Below are 6,497 nucleotides of genomic sequence, written 5' to 3' on the forward strand. Positions count from 1 at the left end.
GTCCTTGATCCTCTGGGACATGTTCCTACTCATTCCTCACCTGTCTGGAAGGCTCTCCTCCTTTCCCTGCCCCACTCTCCCCAATAATTTACACCCCAACTTCAACCCAACCTTCAGGTCTTTATCTTTTCTGGATATATGCCCTGGAGTGGGATTGCTGGATCATTTGGTAATTCTGCTTTTAGTTTCTTAAGGAAATTCCATATTGTTTTCCATAGAGGTTGCATCAATTTCCATTCCCACCAACAGTGTAGGAAGGTTCCCTTTCTCTATACTTCAGGCCTTATTTTAGATATTGCCTCCCTGACTGCCCCCTTGCACGTGCATGCACGCACACACACACACACACACACACACACACACACTCGTCTGTTAGGTTAGCTGCTCTCCTACAAACTGTCAGAGTACTGAATATTTCCCCCGCTACTCTCTGTTATAAAATCCTGTTTCTTGATATGCTCATCCAACTTGAGTTTAAGGTTCCCAAGGGCAGGCCTTGAATCCTTCCTGCATATGATAACATTCCTAACTCCATTACATATGATAGGCACTCCATAAATTGAATGAACAAATGAATTATCAGCGAAGGTTGAATGTAAGCCAAGATCACAGTAAATCAAGCTCTCCAAAAAGCATGTCTGAAAAAGAGGATGATAGTTGACATTTGATGATAGTTGATACTTCAAATAACAAGCTTGAAGGGCCTAGAAAAATTTATTCTCATGGTATACATGTATCTTGTGGAATGGATATTATGGTTATGGTGTCATGCTGTGATTTTTCTAGTAAGACATGTAAGACTGAAGCATGCCCATGTGGGTGGTGGGTATGTCTTCAAAGAAGCCCAAAGCCTTTCTCAGGACAGCCACCTGGGAAAGACCTGGGTTCTCAAACAGGATGTAGGACTGAGGAAGGGAATGGACAGTGGAAGGCTAGGCTTCATCAAGCTAACCTGGAGCTACACCTTCCAATACAGCAGCCATTCATTAAACATATGTGCCTTTTGTGCCTTGAACTGTGCTGTCCGAACTGAGACGTGCAAATGTAAAATCCAAACCAGATTTCAAGCACGTTATGAAGAAATTAAATATTTAATTAACATTTCCATGTTGACTCTGTGTTGAAATGGTAATATTTTGTATGTTGTGGTTGATTTTCAGTCACCCAGTCTTGTCTGATTCTTTGCGACCCTATGGACTACAGCATGCCAGGCCTCTCTGTCTTTCACCATCTCCCGGTTTGCCCAAGTTCATGTCCATTGCACCAATGATGCCGTGCAGCCATCTCATCCTCTGATGCCCTCTTCTCCTTCTGCCCTCAATATCGTTGTATATAGTAGGCTAAATAAAGTGTTATTAAAATTAATTTCACCTGTTCCTTTTTACTTTTTTCACATAGCTACTAAGATTTTTAAAATTCCCATGTGTGTCTTGCCTTATAGTTCTTTGGGACAGTGCTGGTCTAGACTTAAGAGGAGATCTAGACATCTCTGAACATCCTCCTGGGTGAAGCCATTAAGGCAGCAGGTAGAATAGACCTGAAAGCTTGGCAGCTAAGCCATGTCTTGTAAAAGTAGGATGATGTAGGAGCACGTTTGTGTTGGTTCCACCATAAGTAAAGGCTTTCTTCACAGTGACTGCCACATGCGAGCATACTGTGCTAGGCATTGGAGCTTCAGGATAAACCAGATGGACACGGCCCTACGCTCATGAAACGTACTATCTGGCCACATGATTTGGCCCTCTCCCCACTCAGGAGATTCTCCTTCCCCTACTGCCATCCCTGGAGGACAGCCAGTGGAGGAGGGATCACGACATTTATTATTACTATTGTTATTTGTTATTGTGATTAAATTATTGAATGTGTACTCTGTAAGCGGGCTAAGCACTTTCGATGCCTTGTCTCCCTGAATCTTCATGAATAATCCTACACAGCAGGAACTACTATTATTTCCATGAAGAGGAAGAAACTGAGGCTTGGGGAAGGAAAATAACTTGCCCAAGGCCACACAAAAGGGACAAAGCCCAGAGTGAAACTCAGATCCACCTGCTCGGGTGCCCCACTTTTAACCACTGTACGTCACACCTCATCACCTCACAAACACACAAGTTACAGGCACCCTCGTGGCTTCAGTCTGTGCAGGTACTGTTCTCAGGACCTAGCTTACATATTTAAGTGTGGCTCCTATTGTTCGTATTATTCCTATTGTGTGCTAAGTCGCTTCAGTCATGCCCGACTCTTTGTGACCCCATGGACTGTCATCCGCCTGGCTCCTCTGTCCATGGGATTCTCCAGGCAAGAATACTGGAGTGGGTTGCCATGCCCTCCTCCAGGGGATCTCTCTGACCCAGGGATCAAACCTGCGTCTTTTACATCTCTTGCATTGGCAGGCAGGTTCTTTACCACTAGCACCAGCACAAAAAGGGAAACTGAATCTCAGAAAAGTGAGATAACTTGTCCAAGATCACAGAGCTACTCAATTATAGCATTATTGAATCTTAGTTCTCCTTTATTTAAAGTTCTCTAAATATTCCATCTCTCTAAAATACCCATACAAGATATTATTTTAAGCGTGGCTGGTAGGTAAAAGCCAACCCTCTTTGATTGGAGACTGTCAGACATCCCAAGACATCTCAGGGAGACGGTTTAGTCCCTTCTCAAGTGGCTCTCTCTTCCCCTAAGTAGACAGAAGAGGAAAAAAAAAAAAAAAACGGTATTTGTTATAATCCAAGGAAGATAAAATTCTCCTGGACTCATCCTTCAGAGTTGGAAACATTCTGCACGGTCACCTAGTCCAAACCTCTGATTTCACAGATGAGAAAACGAGGCTGAGGGAACTCAAATGACTTGCCCAAGGTCATGCAGCTGATTCCTGGCAGAGCAGAACTGGAGCTTGTGTGGTTTCTCAGAGAAGATGACTCTCTGCAATCCACACTGCCTCCTGAGGACTGAGGGAGGCCTGGGGGAGATTCAGGGTGGGGGCGCCGCCTCACTGGCTGCAGGAGGCACAGTCTGCACTGTCTCCCGGCTCACACGGTTTCCGTCCCATCCCCCAAGCACTCACTAAGAACCGACAGTGATGCGGGCCCAGGTACACTGGGCTGACCGTGTAAAACCAGCACAACTGCACCTGCGAAAACAAGTCGAGGCTTTTGCTTTCATTGCTTTTCTTTCTTTTTAATCATGTGCAAATCCAGGAGAAGGGCTTTGCAGAGGGTGTGTGTATCACTCCATGCAGCAGCCTCAATGCTTGACCTGCTGGGCTGGTTTCAGGAGGCGTGTTCGGGAGGAGACGCCTCCGGGAGATGCAGCCGACACTCTGTGCTGATCCTGGAAAACTTCACACACGGTCAAAAGATTTTAATGAGCAAGCTGGGCCTAAAGCTGTTCCTGGAGGCTGCACCCCAGGCATCAAGCTGTTCCCTGGCGCCCTGTCGGTCCCCGCCCACACCTGCACTCTCCGCTTGCATCCGGTGGTCCGTACTCCTGACATAGTCTTTCTCCTTCCCAACACCCGTTTTGGTCACACTCTTCCCTCAGGCCCTGCCCAAGGATCATGACCTCCTTGAAGCTATTCCAGACCATGGTCAGCCTGCTGCTGCTGCTGCTTAGTCACTTCAGTCATGTCCGACTCTGTGCGACCCCATAGATGGCAGCCCAGCAGGCTGCCCCGTCTCTGGGATTCTCCAGGCAAGAACACTGGAGTGGGTTGCCATTTCCTTCTCCAATGCATGAAAGTGAAAAGTGAAAGTGAAGTCGCTCAGTCATGTCCAACCCTCAGCGACCCCATGGACTGCAGCCTTCCAGGCTCCTCCATCCATGGGATTTTCCAGGCAAGAGTACTGGAGTGGGGTGCCATTGCCTTCTCCGGGTCAGCCTGCTAAGCACTCCTTTTTCTGGAATCTAAGATGAACCTACGCATGCTCAGTTGCTTCAGTTGTGGCCGACTCTTTGCGACCCTGTGGACTGTAGCCCACCAGGCTCCTCTGTCCATGGGATTCTCCAAGAAAGAAGACTAGAGTGGGTTGCCATGCCCTCCTCCAGTCTAAGATGAATATCCTCCTGCATGTTGCACTTAGTTATCCAATTCATACTTGATTTGTACCTTTTATGTACACATTCTGGCTCCTAAACTGGCATTTAGCCACTCAAAACAAGGGACAGATATAGTTTCCCCTGTGGATTCCAAAATTCTTCCTACCACAGAGCCCTGTAAGCAGCAAGCACTTAAGAAACCTTGGATGTTGATGACAAGGACAATACAATGATGATAACATTGCTGGAGGAGGAGAGGGGGAGGACAAAGACAGAAAAGAAATTCTATCCAGGTAGAATGGCCTACAAATCAGATTACTACAGAGATCAAACTCCAGGCCAAAGGAAAACGGTAGAAATAATCAAATTTCTGCCTGGGAAACTTCTGCCTGCCACATTTGTCACTGCCGGCAGGCCATTTTATCAGTTTTAAAAGCAAACAGGACTGTCTCTCTTATTCCCTTTCTTGCGGAGCCTGCTATATATGGTATCTAACTTCATGTGTCAATTTGGGCCACAGGATAAGCAGGCATTTGGTCAAGCATTCCTTTGAGTGTCTCTGGGTGAGATTATCATTTGATTCAGTAAACTGAGAAGAGCAGATTGCCCTCCCTCATGTAGGTGGGCCTCATCCCATCAGTAGAAGAAGAGGGAATGATGCTGACTGCCGAGCTGGGATGCTGTTCTTATCCTGTTTTCAAACTTGAACTGAAAAATCAGCTCTTCTTGTGGTAAGATTTGAAGGAAAATTCTGCCTGCCCCACCTCCAACAGCCCCAATTCTTACTCCCTTGACAGAAATACTCTTTTGGATAAAGACATCACATTACCAGGACTCTATTTAAGAAAGCAAATAAGCAAAAAATAAGAAGAGCTGTTACTTTAATATCTTCGCATGGATTCATCCCCAGATGAAAGTAGAGAGCAAAGGAATGGGACCTGGGATGCTACCATTTACGATGAGACAGAGGGAGAGATGCCGGGGACCAGGCCCGAGGGGACACAGCCTTGGGAAGTTGTACAGAGTCCGACATCAGTGAAAGCAGGAGCGACAGGGAGCATATGGAGGACGGGGCATGCGGTGGGGCTGGGAAAGAGGTCTTAAAAGAAGTCAAGATAAAGTCAGACTCCTCCGAAGGGGTGGGCACTGGATGAACATTCCATCAGTTGGATACTTGTGTTACAAGGCTGGCTGTGTTCCTGTTTCTCCAGGCCTGGGACCAGAGACTCTTATCAGCCCTCCCCTCCCTTGGCCTCTACCACCTCCTCGTGATCTCTCACTAAACTCTGCTGTTTTAAATTTCCTATTGCTTGGATCCTGTCTTCACGTCTGGTTCTGCCCACAGGCCCTGAGGGTCAAGCCGGGATGGGGCCTCCACCTTTCCGCCTGGTTCCACCCTCGAGAGACCTCTCACACCTTGAGAATCGTGTCTTGTAGAGTGTGGATGATCCCTGTCCTAAGCCTCCTGTGGCTTCCAAGTGATGCACAATTAAATAAAACTCCTAGCTCTCCCTTAACAGACTCCTAATCTGCTCCTATCGAAGGTCCTTTTTGGTTACAACTAGCATTCCTATAGTGGATTGGAGTTGACGGAAACATTATTGTGAGCTATAATCCGGCTGTCATCCGATACTCAATTGAAACTGCTCAAGCAAAGATCACCAATGACTTTTATTGGTTGTTATTGCCAAAACCAAAGACTCCGCTAGCCACTGCAGGAGACGCAGGAGATGTAGGTTCAATCCCTGGGTCAGGAAGATTCCCTTGGAGGAGGAAATGGCACCCCACTCCAGTATTCTTGCCTGGAGAATCCCATGGACAGAGGAGCCTGGTGGAGTCCATGAGGTCACAAAGAGCTGAACATGACTGAGCAACGGAGGACGCACAAGTGCACGTTGCCAAAACCAAGAAACACATTTTGTTTGTTGTCTTGGTGTTCTCTTTGCTGTTGATGGAATTATTCACATACCCCTGTTTTTATTATTCTCTCCTGCCCGAGTTTCCATGGCACCACTCTATGCTGGTTCTCCTCAGCATGGTCTCCTCTGTTCAGTATCCCTGTGCCTCAGCTTGGTAAGTGCCCCACTTCCCTGAAGAATGGGCATGTGACCTAGGTGGGCCAATCATAATACCAAATCTCTCTGTCCTCACTGATTGGTTCAGAGATGGGTCACGTGTCCCAAATCAGGCCAATCAGAGTTTTTTGCCAGGATTTGCTAATGAAGCTGGTTGGAAATACCTTCTGGAGAAGGCAATGGCACCCGACTCCAGTACTCTTACCTGGAAAATCCCATGGATGGAGGAGCCTGGTAGGCTGCAGTCCATGGGGTCGCTAAGAGTCCGACACGACTGAGCAACTTCACTTTCACTTTTCACTTTCATGCGTTGGAGAAGGAAATGGCGACCCACTCCAATATTCTTGCCTGGAGAATCCCAGGGATGGGGGAGCCCGGTAGGCTGCC

At 47.2% G+C, this 6,497-nt stretch overlaps 1 long non-coding RNA gene across 1 annotated transcript; it reads right to left on the reverse strand.

Annotated features, from left to right (window-relative positions):
- Nucleotides 1–2,419: 2,419 nt before the first annotated feature.
- On the reverse strand, nt 2,420–6,233 carry LOC139186824 (uncharacterized). Its single transcript, XR_011570428.1, has 3 exons — nt 6,005–6,233; nt 3,131–3,338; nt 2,420–2,677 (listed from the first exon to the last, which is right to left on the reverse strand). It is a non-coding gene; the product is annotated as an uncharacterized lncRNA (long non-coding RNA).
- Between the last annotated feature and the right edge of the window lie 264 nt (nt 6,234–6,497).

This window comes from Bos indicus, chromosome 14 (assembly GCF_029378745.1).
Source record: "Bos indicus isolate NIAB-ARS_2022 breed Sahiwal x Tharparkar chromosome 14, NIAB-ARS_B.indTharparkar_mat_pri_1.0, whole genome shotgun sequence".
Lineage (NCBI taxonomy): Eukaryota > Metazoa > Chordata > Mammalia > Artiodactyla > Bovidae > Bos > Bos indicus.